General features: G+C 37.9%; 1 protein-coding gene across 8 annotated transcripts in view; it reads left to right on the plus strand.

Moving 5' to 3' along the window:
- Nucleotides 1–15,766, plus strand: part of TBC1D5 (TBC1 domain family member 5) — a 659,247-nt gene that overhangs the window by 478,055 nt on the left and 165,426 nt on the right. The gene's annotated exons all lie outside the window — the stretch shown is intronic.

Here is a 15,766-nt window from a genome sequence, read left to right on the forward strand (position 1 = left end):
CACTATTTACAATAGTCAAGAAATGAAAGCAACCTAAGTGTCCATCAGTAGATGAATGGATAAGAATACATACAATGGAATATTATTCAGCCATAAAAAGAGAACAAATCCTACCATTTGCAACAACATGGATGGAGCTAGAGGGTATTATGCTCAGTGAAATAAGCCAGGCGGAGAACAACAAGTATCAAACGATTTCACTCATCTGTGGAGTATAAGAAGAAAGAAAAAAACTGATGGAGCAAAACAGCATCAGACTCACACATCCCAAGTATGGACCAACAGTTACCAAAGGGAAAGGGACCAGGGAGGATGGATGGGAATGGAGGGAAAAGGGGGGTGAGTAAAAGAAAGGGGGCATTATGATTAGCATGTATAATGTGGGGGGCACAGGGATGGCTGTACAACACAGAGAAGACAAGTAGTGATTCTATAGCATCTTACTACACTGATGGACAGTGACTGTAATGGGGTATGTGAGGGGGAGTTGCTGATGGGGGGAGTCTAGTAAACATAATGTTCCTCATGTAATTGTAGATTAATGATACCAAAATAATATATATATATATATATATATATATATATATATATATATATATATATATATACACCTTCAAGTACAGCGAGGAATGTTCTGGGATGAGAGGATCATTAGGCCCACTGTTAAAGTGTGTTATAAAGATACCATAATTCTAAGCATTTGGAATTGGCAGACCCCTTGGTAAAATAAAATAAAGCATCTGAAAGAGACCCTCAATACATATGGGAGTTTTAATATACAGAAAAGTAGAATTTCAGTTCTGTAGGAAAACAATAGATTATTCAGTATTACAGTTTTGAGAACTTAAACCATGAAACTCTCCTTTTGCACCAAAATAAATTCCAGATGGATCAGTGATATAAATAAAACTGGAATAAAATCATTTTTATATTCTTGGATGGAGAATTCAAAAACCTATAAATCATAAAGAAAAAGTTTCGGTAAATTTGACATTGCAATACAATTTCTTCCTGGGAAGAAACATCCTTACAGCCTGAAAGAAATGGAAAAAGGGGTCACTAAAACTTCCTTGGTCCCTGGTAGCTTTTGTGCCCAGGACTGTATTCTCCTGTATACCCATAAAGCAGTGGTTCCCAGACTTGAGCTTGTATTAGAGTCACCGTAGGTAATGCTCATATTACTGGCCTGGGGGCCACACTTTGAAACCACTGTTTCACTGTGTTCCCATATCTTCCCACCCTCATTTTTCCTAAGATTACTCACTACTACTCTTTGCAGTCAGAGAGTCCTGAATCAAATGAAAGTCTTGAGGTGACACGAAGTAAGCAGTTCACTTCTTCCCAAGATACACTTACAGGCACAAAGACCTAGACAGGCAGACTTAAGAGATACCACAGGTTCAGTTCCAAACCACTACGGTAAAGTGGATATTGGAATAAAGTGAGTCAAATGAATTTTTTGGTTTCCCAGTGCATATAAAAGTTATGTTTACACTATTCTGCGACCTACTAAGTGTGCAGTAGCATTATGTCTAAAAAAAACAATGTGCCTACCTACCTTAAAAAATACTTAATTGCTAAAAACTGCTGGCCACCATCTAAGCTTTCACTGAGCCAGAATGTTTTTGCTGGAGGGGAGTCTTGTGTGGATGCAGAGGGCTGTTAACTGATCAGGGAGGTGGATGCTGAAGGTTGGTTGGGTAGCTGTGACAATTTCTTAAAAGAAGACAGTGGTGAACTTTGCCACATCAGCTGACTCTTCCTTTCACAAACGATTTTTCTGTACCATGTGATACTTTTAATACCATTTTACCCACAGTAGGACTTTCAAAGTTGGAGTCAATCCTCTCAAACCCTGTTGCTATTTCACCAACTACGTTTGTGTAATATTCTAAATTCTTTGTGTCATTTCAGCAATCTTCATAGCATGTTTAACAGGAGTAGATTTCATCTCAAGAAACGCCTTTCTTTTTTCATCCATAAGGAACATTGTTAAAATTTTATCATGAGATAGTATTCAGTCACATCTTCAGGCTCCACTTCTAATTCTAGTTCTCTTGCTATTTCCACCACTTCTGCTGTGGAAGTTACTTCCTCCACTGAAGTCTTGAACTCCTCAAAGTCATCCATGAGGGTTGGCGTCTACTTCTTCCAACTCCTGTTAATGTTGATATTTTGATCTCTTCCCATAAATCACGAATGTTCATAATGTCATCCAGAATGTACTGAATCCTTTCCAGAACATTTCAGTTGACTTTGCTCCAATCCATCAGAAGAATCACTATCTGTGGCAGCTATAGCTCTATGAAATGTATTCCTTAAATAGTAAGACTTTAAAGTTGAAATGACTCCATGATCCCTGGGCTGCAGTCTGGATGTTGTATTAGCAGACATGAAAACAACATTAATTTCATTGGACATCTCCATCAGAACTCTTAGGTGACCCGGTGCACTGTCAGTGAGCAGTAATCTTTTGAAGAAATGCTTTTTTTTTTTAGCAATCGGTCTCAACAATGGGCTTAAGATAGTCAATAAACCATGTGGTGAACAGATGTGCTGTCATCCAGGGTTTGTTGTTCCACTTATAAGAACATAGGCAGAGGAGATTGAGCATAATTCTTCAGGGCCCTAGGATTTTTGCAATTGTAAATGAGCATTGGCTTCAACGTAATGTCACCAACTGCATTAGCCCCTAACAAGAGTCAGTCTGTCCTTTGAAGCTTTGAAGTCAGACATTGACTTCTCTCTAGCTATAAAATTCCTAGGTAGTTTCTGCCTTCAATAAGAGGCTGTTTCATCTGCACTGAAAATATGTTGTTTAGTGTAGCCACATTCATTATTTTAGCTAGATCTTTAACCTGCTGCAGCTTCCCCATCAACACTTGATGCTCTACCTTGCAGTTTTATGTTACAGAGACAGATTCTATCCTTAAACCTCATGAACCAACTTTGCTGGCTTCAAACTTCTCTTCTGCAGCTTCTTCAGAATTGAAGAGTTAGGACTTCGCTCTGAATTAGGCTTTGGCTTAAGGGAATGTTGTGGCTGCTTTGATCTCTCAGACCACTAAAACTTTCTCCACATCAGCAGTAAGGCTGTTTTGCTTTCTTATTATTTGTGTGTTTACTGCAGCAGCACTTTTAATTACCTTCAAGAACTTTTCCTTTGCCTGCACAACTTGACTAAATGTTTGGCACAAGAGGCCTGGCTTTTGGCTTATCTTGGCTTTCAACATGCCTTCCTCAGTAAGCTTAATCATTTCTGGCTTTTGATTTAAAGTAAGAGATGTGACTCTTCTTTCCCTTGGACACTTAAAGGACATTGTATGGTTATTAACTGGCCCAATTTCAATATTGCTGTGCCTCAGGGAATAGGGAGGCCCAAGAAAAGGGAGAGAGGTGGGGGAACTGCTGGTGAGTGGAGGAGTCAAACCACATTTATTGATTAAGTTTGCTGTATAATATGGGTGCTGTTCATGGCTCCTTTCCAAAACAATTATAAAAAATAACATTAGAGATCACTGATCACAGATCACTATAACAAATATAATAATAAATTAAAAGTTTGAAATACTGAAACAACTACTAAATGCAACACAGACACACGAAGTGAGAAAGTGCTATTGGAAAAATGGTGCCATAAGACTTGCTTGACACAGAATTGCTACAAACTTTCAATTCGTAAAAAACACAGTATCTGTGGAGGGCAGCAAAGTACAATAAAACAACATATGCCTGTACAAAGATAGGATAATCAATGCAGTATCATGTAATAACAAAGAAAGAAATCTAAAAATTCCACAGAATAAACAAACTGGTTAAATCATGATGCATCCACTCAGTGGAATGCTATGTAACCGTGAAAGAAGATAAGGTATTTTTATAAATGCTGATTTGGAATCATCTACATTTTAACAATCATATTGTTAAATTCAAAAATACATGGTACCATATGTTCCCATATATGTTTAACAGGTACATACATGCATTAAAATGTCTCTGAGTCAGAATGAACATTGGCTGCCCTTAGGAAGGTGGGTTTGGAGGGAGAAGATCTGGGATGGAAGAGAAATTACTTATTTAAAGTTACAATTTAAAATCCCTTTTCACCATTTGCAAAAATTTACTCTAAATTAACAAAACAGTAACCCGCATAGTTCTCATTTTAATTCATAGGAAATAAAAGAATTTAGCAAGTGAGAAGAATGTAAGATAGGAGGCTATAACTGAGAGCAGCATTTCAGACTTGGAAATCGCAGATTTGTATCTTCTCAATACTAGCACTCAGCCACAGTACGTTCCAGCTGATGTGGAAAGGAAATGAGTGTTGTTGATGAAAATAAATTTAAAGTATTTTATGTGATGTTTTGTGCTTTGTATTTGAGTTGGTTTACAAGCAGATTAATTTATGAACATATTGTATACCGTGATGCCCTCAGTAAAGCAGACTTCAGTGAGTTTCTGTTCTCTCCATTAGTCTGATATACAGTTCTAGACCTCCTAAGTCTTTCTAAAATCAGTTGACCAAAAGTGGCAATTAGTTTTTTGTAAGCTCTTAGTTCTTCATAGTTTCTTTAACGAATTTCCTTGAATAGAAGCACTGTAAATCTTGTAGGGTCCTGCAGCTGTAATTACCACTGTATTGTAACCGGGGTCCTCATGAAGTAGCAGATGATGCATCAAAGTAAGTCCTTCAGAGAGCTGTTTCTTCTACTCAGAAAAACTCAGTTCCCACACAGATAACAGCAATAGTAGATGTTGTGTATTCTGACTCGGTCATTAATGTGGAGAGATTATTTTTTTAATAAAAATCTGAATTAGACATCCTTTAGGAATTTAGAGGAGAATGCAAAAGGAGTATAAAAAAAGCGGAAGGAACACTGAGTGAGGAGTTGAATTATCCGCGTGTAACTCAAAGTCGGCTTCCGGTCGGGGCATGCCGCGGCTGAGCCCTGAGGCATCTGTAGCAGGCACGTGCCTGCCCTGCCTGCTTGGGGGCGTGACTGTGTACCGAGGGCGGGCAGAGGTGTGCGAGCGATCATCTGTGACTGATTCATGGGCGAGCTTTTCCACTGGTGATCCTAATGCGTATATTTCTCAGACCTCTTGAAGAAAATACTGCTTTTAGAGGGTTAAGTTTTAATTTTAAATCATTTATTTGATAGTACTTTTAGTAATCAAAAATGCCATCAAAATGCTGATTTTTACCATTATCATCAGAAATTGTGTTTATTTTAAAACTTTGAGTTGCAATCTTCTGTGCTTAAGAAAACACACTTTCCTTGCTTAGTGTATATTTGTCCTTATTTTTAAAAAAATTACACACTTTGTTGATTATACAGTTCTTTGGGCACTAAACTTCAGCTTTTTATGAGGGAGCTAGGGATAAGATGGAGCCGCCATCCCGTTTAACCCTCTTTTGTTTCCATTTTGCTTTCATTACTAAGGAAAGTTAATTTGGGACGACTGAGTGGACTTCTGAATTTCTCACCAACTCCATATACCCAAAATAATGACTGTGGTGGTAGTGACTACTCATTGCCTTTACTGGCCTCTTCAGAGTTTTCTTTTTTCCTCCCCATCCCTCCCTACCCGCTTGTAAGTCATCTGGGCCCTATGCAAATAGGTACATTCAGCTCTTCATTTGTCTGCATTACTGGATAAGAACTAGGGCACACGTAATCCCAAATGGTGGATAATCCAAAAACAATTAATACCTGGCTTTGGAATGTATTTAGTAATGTTTTAAATTGTTTTTACCTTCCTTAATTATATTTTGCTAATGTTCCCATTAGTTTGCATTCCCTGAACATGTCCTGGTTGGCTGGGGGACTCAGTGGGGAGGGGGCAGAGAAAAATGAGGAGGGACTGTGGGAACCCATCTTGAGAGGAGTTTGGTTGAGTTAGAATTTTACTTTGATAATTTCCATGTTCCTGATTTGAAAGTTGTCAGCATATCATCCAATCTAGGTCCTAGCACAGTACTTGGCACACAGTTGAAATTCAGAAACTACTTTTTAAATGAAGATCCTCCATGTTTTCTGTAGCAGTCTCACTTATGGAGAGATCAGGGTTAGCACGAGCCAGGAGAGAACATCAGCAAAGGATGTCCACCACCCTCTCCCCAGCCGTCCTACCCCTGTCTTGGTGGAGGTGAGTATTGCCAAGGTGTGAACATTTTCCTAATATGCTGCTGACTTCGGCTGTTTGGTCAATTCAGCTATGCAGTTTAGCTCCTGGCATAGCAAGGGACCTAATCCAGGGATCTTGCAAAAAGAAAGATATGCTATTCTTTTAAAGTAATAAGCATAAGGAGACTAAGTATTCCTCTCAGGAGAATGTAACTTTCCATGGCAAAAAGCATGTAAAATAAAATAAATAATAATGTAGAGCCTGACTTCTCAACTTAAGGTCCATAGGTCAGCTATACCCCTGAAGTGATTTGCATATGTGTAGGTGCTGTATGTATGGATGTGTGTACATCTTAGGGGAGCAGGTTCATACACTAGACTAAATTCTCAAAGGAGTCTTCAATTCCTATTTAGATAGAGAATTGAAGTTTCACTTTTTATACTTTTCATAAAGTTTTATAAAGGAAGAAAGAACACACCTGTAGCCACTGCCTCTCAAACCTGTCTCCATTTGGGCATCAGAACTACTGGAGAAAGTAATTTTGTGAATTTCAGTAACTGTAGCTAGTTTCAGTGTGGGCACAGGCATTGACTGAGAAGCCAGAAGTCAACACTGAAGAACTGAAAATGAGAATGGGCGATTCCCAGACAATATAGAACCATAGAACTCTGACCTGCATAAGAAGTGGAGGAAGCCAAACCATAACCTCTTCAGCAAAATCAGCCAGAACAGTCAGGACTTGGTCAACAACTGCCAATGTCCCTAGTTTTTGCCTGCTTCCAATTTGAACCAAGCACAGAAAGCCACATGCAGCTGTCCACCCTTCTCTGCAAGGGATACTTTCCAAAACCACCAGTGGATAGCAGAAACTTTGGATAGTACCAAACCCTATGTATATTGTTTTTTCCTATACATACATACGTATGGTAAAGTTTAATTTATATATTTGGCATAGTAAGAGATTAAAAACAACTATTAATAACATTTAACAGTACACTGTAATAACAGTTATGTGAACATGTTCTCTGCCTCTCTCATCTTATCATACTGGACTCAGGCTTCTTCTTGTGATAATGTGAAATGATAAAATGAAGAGATGAAGTGAGATGAATGACATAGTGATTGTGACATAGCCTTAGTCTCTGCTGGGTAAGGGGGTAGCTGCGTGCTTTCCAAACCAATCACAATCGGTCCTTACTAGCTAGCCCACCATCTTACTTAACAACCTCCAATCAGGCATACCTGAAGCCTTCCCTTTGTTTCATTATAAAGCTTTCTCACTGCCCCAATTACTTTGGGTTCTTTGCCAAGTGTAAGTGATGGTGGCTGATTCCCTTCCTATAGCAAGCTTTTAGTCAATAGTTTCTGTGTGCTCTTATTTAGGTCGTCTTCCTTTATTTCAACTGTGTGTTGAGATTTTACTGATTCTAGGAACTCTCCCTTTTCCTGAAATCTCCTCTACCAGGACATCCAGGAGCTGATAATAACACCACTAGGGGAAAGTCTCTGAGAGTTCAGCTTTTCCTTTTTCCTGGAATGACATTTTAAATGCACGTTTTATTTTAGACACAGTCAGATCCATCTGAGCAAGTTGGTAGTGCCAAATCTTAGGTGAGAATTGGTCACTGGTAACACGGAATAAACACCCAATAGACAGTCACTCAATCAGGCTCCTGATATCATAGGGGTTCTGCAAGGGGGTGGAGAATGCTCCTTTGCATCCTGGTGACTTTGGGACTCTCTGCCCTTGATGTACTTGCCACTTCCTTCACAGCTCCATCTCTTTGCATTTAGCTAATCAACCATATCCTGCCATGTCTCGACTGTCTGACCTCACCAGAGCCATTCACAAGAGGCCCATGGGAGGCTCAGGACTAAACACAAAGGGCCTCAAATTTAGAATATTCACTCTACCTTCAAGGGAGATTATATGTATTCATCATAGTAAATTTATGTTTACAAAACATCAACTTGTAAATGTTAACATTTAAAAAGTCACAAGTTTTTGGCATCTTGTAATACATTGGGAGTTTTTTTTAAAAAGTCATAGTGGTCCAGCTTCTCCCAATCTTTAAGAGGCTTCCTCCCTCTCCCCCAAATCTATGTCTCTCCTTTTTATTAGAATGTGTTTTTGTAGTAGCATTTTCCTGAGGGAAAACATATAGAAGTTGATAGGTAGAGAATGTTGAGGGTTTGTCTGCTGTGTGCTTTGTGTTCCAGTCATTAGATGTTTCACAGCTGTTAGTCCAATTACTAGATATGTTGAGTGAGTTGATTTAAGGACCCATACCAAGGACCAAGCTGAGGGTATATGGTAAAAAACCAGAATTTCCAAAATGTCCTATGTAGTAATTCTCATTCTGTGGTCTGCAAGTCAAAAGTATCAGCAACAACAGGGAGGTAGTTCAATATGCAAATTATCAGGCCCCAGTTAATCTCAGAATCCAAAAACCTTGAGGATGGGTTCTAGCAGTCTGTGTTTTAATAAGCTCTCCAGCCAAGTCTTACACATGCTACAGTTGGAGAACACCATTCTAATTAAAAGAGTCATCTAATAGTTTAAGCCTTTTCCCTCCTAAAGTAACATTTTACGTGAATGTGTGGTAGATTTTAGGAGTTCTGATAGCTGGCACTAAAATGGACAGGGCACAGGAATCTGTCACCTAGTCCTGTGCTCTCAAACTTTAAAATACATGCAGACCACCTGGAGGTCTTTTTAAAATGAAGATTCTGATCCAGCAGCACAATATTGGGACCTAGGAGTCTGCATTTCTGACAGCCTCCCAGGTGACGGTAATGGCCCTAGGACCACACTTTGAATAACAAGTCCAGTGGACCATATGCCCGGCTGAGGGTGGTCTGAGGTATGGTCAGGCAGGGAGCCAGAGCTCTGGAAATAAAGGGGGAAGGTCCGAGAGGGCTTAGGAGGTCTTGATCAATGCCTGCGTAGGAGTGATAACTTACTACTTGATATGTGTGTCCAGGGATCCCTACAGAGACGAGAGATGCCCAGGCAGGTGTCTGATGAGCAGCTAGGAAACCTGTTGGAATCAAAGATACAGGCTTGAGATGAAGATGATAAGACCCCTGGCTAAGAAGAGCTGACCTGGGAAAGAGGATTCATGTTAATTTAATGAGCACTTATTAACCCCCTACTCTATGTACAACACTAACAACCTCACAGAGCCTGTGATCTGCAGGAGAAAGGAGAGAAACCTAACTGTCACTAGCTGGCCCTTTAGTTGGGACTTGTTTATCAGTGCCGTTGCCTCTGGAAAATGTCGCTGGGAGCAGTGACACCAACAGATATGGAACCTCCAAACACCAGGCCCAAGTAAAGCACTTGTCCCACCTGGACAGGGCCCAGGAGCCTGTGGGATAGGGAAGAAGAGAAAAAAAGAAGGAAGAGAGGGCCAGTTAAAACCAACCCCCAGGCCGTGTACACTGCGGGTAAGTGGTAAGAGGTTCAGCGAGGAATGGCTTCGCTCTGACTCTCTTGATGACATATGACCATCCCTGTAGATTTCTGGTCTTAACATCCATCCTGAATCACATGCATCCTGTCATTTCTCAGCTTAGTGCTAGACCTCATGTCAGTTCTTCCAAAAATACATATAAATGTATTAGGAGATTTATGCAGAGGAAGTTGAAAAGTGTTATTACTGAGGTTAAAATCCCATTAGTATTTGAAGTAGTCTACGATAATTTCAAAAAAGTAAAGTCACACACGTTTTGTTTTTTAATGAGTTTCAGATTATGGAGTATAAGAGCAATTATTTTCAGCAATTCTCTGTATGCTCATCTAGAAAACTGATTTGATCATAATTCCCCTTCCTGAAGATAAAATGACAAAATAAAGCCTATTTACATACTTTCTAGAACTAAAACTTGTAGTGTGAATAAAAACAAGTATTCACAGAGCCTAAAATTAATTTTCCCAACATGCCCACCAACCACACATTAATTCTCCATGCTGTTATTCGTAGGCAGTAGTGGTGTCCAAGTAATTTTCTCAAGAAGATGGGCAGTCGCTCACTTAGAATGGAGTCAGTAAGCAATGGAGTAGAGAGATTACTTCTCAGCAACTTCAAGGCAGGACAACTGCACCCTGGTTAGAATGCACAGCAAGATTCTCAAAGGCAGCACCTTCTAGTCATATAACTAAATTTATATTGGAGTGTTACCATCTTCCACTAGCTTTATTTGAATTTACTGATACAAATTCAAAATTGCACACCCTAAAATTACCTAGTCCTCAAAAATTTGTAATGCAAATAGCAAGTATACCTCTAAAAAAAGGGTGTGTGTGTGTGAGAATGTCCAAGGATTATACAGCCTCAAAATATATGATGGTTATCCTCTGTGCTCTTCTCATGAACGTCTTATACCTCTGGAAAAAACCAGAGATACACAAGGCTCTGCTTTCCATGCAGACTTTTTGCAAAGGGTGTATCTTGCCTGAGGGTTTCAGCTCCAGGCAAGTTCACTATGGACTCAATGAGACTGAGAAATGACAATGGGATGTTCTTGGTGTAAAAGAGTTTATACTGACTTTATTCTCCTGGTGGTAGGTCCAGCCCTAGAATCAAGCCTGCATCCATCAGTCTGCAGGTCTGTAATGTACCTGGATCTCTGCCTCCACCCAGAGTACTGGGCAGAGCTCCTTATATAGTGACTCAGTCAATAATAGCTCATTTTTGCCTGCAGGTGTGGGAGCAGTAGCACAGCAGCAGGCCAATTGCATCATCAAGTAGTTTAGGGTCAGGTAAGGATCCTGGCCTCTACAGGCCAGTTTCTTACAGACATATTACAGTTGCTCTGACAGAACAACTTCAAACATTTACTAAAAAGAATAAATTACAGTAGGAATAGTGATAAATATTAGGAACTTATTTTTGGAATACAAAACCTTCCTTAATTATGGGCTATATAGTGCCCTCTGAAAGGAACAGAGAATTTTTCCCAAAGTCAAAAGTATACTTTAAACAATTCATGTACAGATCTGGTAGAGGTTAAATTAGGTTTAACATGTGTTACCCGAAAGCCAAATTCAACCTGGGTTCAACCCACGGATTAAAAGGAACACTTAGAAAGCAAATTTGAGTTATTTAAAGATAACTATTTTGCAGTTTCAATTCCTTCTGTTTTTGAAGCAGAGTTTGATGGGCCTGAAGTTTTCAAATCTATGCAGATTCCAAGTATTTTCAAGAAGGCAGAATTGAAATAGTTGACTGCTGTGGGGAAGTCGGGGCTCCTATGGCCAGGATCCTCACTGAACTTAAACTACCTGATGATGTAACTGGCCTGTTGCTGGCCTACCGCTTCCACATCTTTAGGCAATAAGCTATTATCGTACTATATAGAGAGCTCGGCCCAGTGCTCTGGGCGGAGGTAGAGACACTAGTGCTCAACCTACTGCTGGGAGAACAAGCTGGGTAATAAACTCTTCCACCCCAAAGAACGTTTTGCTGTCAGTTTCTTTGGTCACATTCAATCCATAGCGAACTTGCCCGGGGCTGAAACCCATTGGCACAACAACTACATTAAAAAAATAGTAAACAGGCTAAACTTCTTCCAAAAATGCATTCTGCAGAGCTAATAGAAGAATAATAAATGTGAAATTGGAAGAAATTATTTACTTTGGCTTTCATCTTTTGTAGCTTTGCCCTCCAAAAAAGTTACATTTAAAGATAAGAATGTCTTATAACCCTAGTTTTAGTAATGGCAATACTTGACTCTAATTTTGGAAGACTAATTTTGAGACTGTTTCCACAGAGTTGATATAAAGGAATATCAGGGTGAATTAAAAGGATTGAGTACAAAAGAAACCCAGTGTGAGGGGAGCCTAAGCTCACGCAAGCAGGTGTGGCACGCATGGGCATGAACACTTCAGTTTGCTTTTGTTTTTTTCTGAGAAAAATACAGAATTTGGGTTCTGTATTTAGACATGAATTCTTTCAAAATTAATCATTAGCATTGAAAAGTACAAGTGAACAGAAAGCAAAAGATAAAGTTAATATCATTAAGCAAAAATCTAACATTGCTCTTTTGTATTCCAGGATCCTTACCTGGTGATATCCTCTAGTGACCACAGGTTCAGATGCCCTTAGAATGTTTGTTAAGTAAATCAAGCATACCTTTTCTGTTTTCCTTGCTCTTCTAGGGTAACTATACCCATGTCTTACTAAAGGGTCATTAAAGGAAATGAAGATCTAGCATATAAATTTCTTTCTGCACATGTAAACAGTAACAGCCATGTTGATCAAGGCTGTATTTATTTGAATCTCAGTCATATTAGTCATTTTCATAAGCTGATTGCTAAAAAAATGGGTATTTCTTGGTGTTTCCATGAGTCATTCACCAAGCAATAACACCATCAGTAGTTACTGATCCCCTGGGGATGGCAGCTTAATTACACAGAAAGTTAAACTTGAGAAAAGTGGTATAAGTGCAAACATAGAAACTGTCCTGTCTTTAGGTGGTTTATTATTAAATTTAATACTCAGATGGTCTTTTTTGTTTATGTAGATTTTAATTACTAGGTCTGGTAAAATATCAATTATTGTATTATCGCAAGTGATAAAATGTATACAGTTACAAGCATTGCAGTCTGCAGGTGTAACATACATAAAGCAAGATTAATAGTATCAAGCAATTAAACGGAAGCTATCTTTAAGGGGAAAAAAAGATTTAAGGCCACCCTTAGTAATTTAGACTCTCACTAAATATTCTTGACTGCAATAAAAACATGTTAATTTTAGGAGTGACTTCTTTATAAGACCTCATTTCTTGGAGTAAGTTTTTCTTTCTAAGAATACAAAAGCTTACTGAAATAATTTTATTGCTAACTAATTCCATAAAGAACTGAATTTTTCCTTGGCTTTCAATGAAGAAAGCCCAAAATAGGACAGGAAATTTTGTGTGTGGTGAATATAAGTATGAACTAAATCCAGTTGGGATAAAAATGATTAAATTATTGATAAGGTCATTGTTGGTCCCAAAGCATTCCATCAGTCATATAGTGTTACTTAAATATTTTGAGAATTTGGCTCAATTTTCCTAAAATTGCATGTAAAATAGAGGAAAGCTGTCTTTTGCTTTCATATCCTTGAATATACAACTTAGGCAGCTAATTAATTTTTTTCCTTATCTATTTCTGGGTTTTTTTTACCACTTCCTGAATGATTTTTATGCCACTACTAAAAAGATCAATGCCTGTACTTCCAATTTAGCTGCACCTTTGCTTCTTGGTAGTATGACATGTAGCTTTATAGTGAGTTTAACAAGACCTTGGTAAACACTTAAAGCACTTAGCAAAGTGTGCAGAGCTCTTTACAAAGAACTGACTCTTTCACACACACAGAGAACTTGGTCCTTGCCCTGGAATTATTTAGCAGTGTACTTGGCAAGATGAAATCTCAAAACTAGAGCCACGGAGAACATTTATAAGGCAGTATATCATAGGTCACACATTAAATATCAAAGTACTGAAGATTCATGGTCTGTGTAGTTTTGAAGCTGTCTTTCATTCCGTGTAGATCAGTAGGTGTCTGTGGCTCCCTGTCCTGACTGTGCCGCAGTGGAGACAGCTGCCTGTAACGTCTGCAGCTTCAGTTTTGAAACTAAGCTGCCACAAACCCAATCAGCAAGAAGGTTGTAAGACAAGGTTGAGCAGTAACTGGGCATTCTGTTATAGAAATAAGATAAATGTAACAAGAGGAATAATAAATAGGCTACTTTATTTCTTTTTTTTGCTCTTCAAGCGCTCAGTGTTGAAGCCAAAGATGTGGTTGTCTTTAGAAAATGAGGAGGACATGTGCTTTAAGGACAAGGGAAAGGCTAGTACTATAGTCCCATCTGTGTATTTACCTTCATCAGGTTTTTTAATACTTTTTTGCTAAATGATGTCTGTTATAGCATGATAAATGTCAACTTTTTAAAAAGTCATTTTGCTTTCAATAGGAGATAACAGGGAAAACACAGGAAAAAAATATTCCCCTACATGTAAGAAGGCTAAGCAAAAGCAATTTCTCAGGAAACAGCAGCAGTAGTTACCAAATGGGATTATTTAAATACGGAGAGCATTACAGTAACCTACAAGCAATGACTGGGACATGGTCAGGGCAGAGTGCTTATTTTACAGGTGTGATGCTCCGACTGTGTCCGGGTGTCCGGGTAGGAATCAGGAGGAACCATTTGAATGTCTCAATTCTCAGTTTTGAAACTGCCCAAAATTGCCTATCAATTAAACCAAGATAATTCTTATTTCAGTATTTATTTATATTTTTCAGCTTTACTGAGGTATAACAAACAAAACTGTAAGATATTTAGAGTATACAGCATGATGATTTGATGTATTATACCTTATGAAAGAATTCCTCCCATCTAATCAATGATCGTTTATCTTTTTTTTTTTAGTGAAAACATTTAAGTTCTACTCTCAGCAAATTTCTATTGTACAATATAGTGTTGTCAACTACAGTCACATGTTATACATTAGATCCTCATCAGTTTCTTTTGCTGATGAATTTTTCTTCCAGTTCTATCAGTTGAGTGACTAAATAACCACATTCTAAATGTTTCAGTCACTTAATGCAGATAGTTACCAGCTCAAAGGTCCTTTAAACAGGCACCCACAGTGGTTTAATCCAGTACTTTCTGTTTTGCCCATTCTCTGGTTCCCCTGATACTCTTTGCAAAACAGGTTGATTCCTTGTAATAAAGAAGAACAACCTATTTAATTTAGAGAGATTTTTATACTTCTTAAAACAGTAAATATTAACATTTGTAATTTGAAAGAATTGGAAGTGTGTGGAGAAATGTCTTTTCCTAAGCCACATAAGTACATGCACATTAGATTTTTTAAAATGTTTGTTTTACTCATTTCTCAAATTAGCAGTGGAATATGAATTGAAAGGTAGATAAAAATTGTAAACAATATTATAACATTTTAAAAAGGTATATTATTTAGGCATTAATGTTTTTTCCTGAGAAATTGAGTAACAAAATTTAAGATGTAGCTGAAAATACAATTTAATTATTCTGTTGATTAACTTGATAATATGACTAAAAAACTTAAGTCTTTGATTATATGGCTTCTAATAAACTGTGATATGTATGTGTGATTATACACTGTTTTGTCACAGCTCTAATTCCTCCGTACATGTAATACTCTTTGAAGAAAGTATTTGATTTTTTTTTGGCCTCATTTAACCCCACAGATGGTTATATTAGGTTTCAAATTTTGCAAAGAGGTAATATTTCTTAACAAATTTTTAAAGAATTTCCTCTATTCTGTATGTACTATTTGGTGTACTAGAAATTTGGAGTTTTTGATTATTTGTTACATGCTAGAATCACATAAAATTTAGCTGAAGTTCCTAGAGAAAAATTTGTGTAAGGAAATTATAGCCATGTTATATAAAATTAAAAATAAATGGATAAAAACATATCAAAGCGAATTTTCATTTTCCTGTAAGAATTCACTATAAATAGCTTAATTATTATTTGAAAGTCTAAAGTGTTACTGTTTTTGATATATAGTTATATACAGACCTTGTTTAATACCCTTGTTAGTGGCTTGTGTCTGCTCTGTAGCATAGGTGCTTGTGTTCCCCTCTATAGAGGTGATGTGTTT

The sequence above is a fragment of the Manis pentadactyla genome, chromosome 14, assembly GCF_030020395.1.
Source record: "Manis pentadactyla isolate mManPen7 chromosome 14, mManPen7.hap1, whole genome shotgun sequence".
Taxonomy (NCBI): domain Eukaryota; kingdom Metazoa; phylum Chordata; class Mammalia; order Pholidota; family Manidae; genus Manis; species Manis pentadactyla.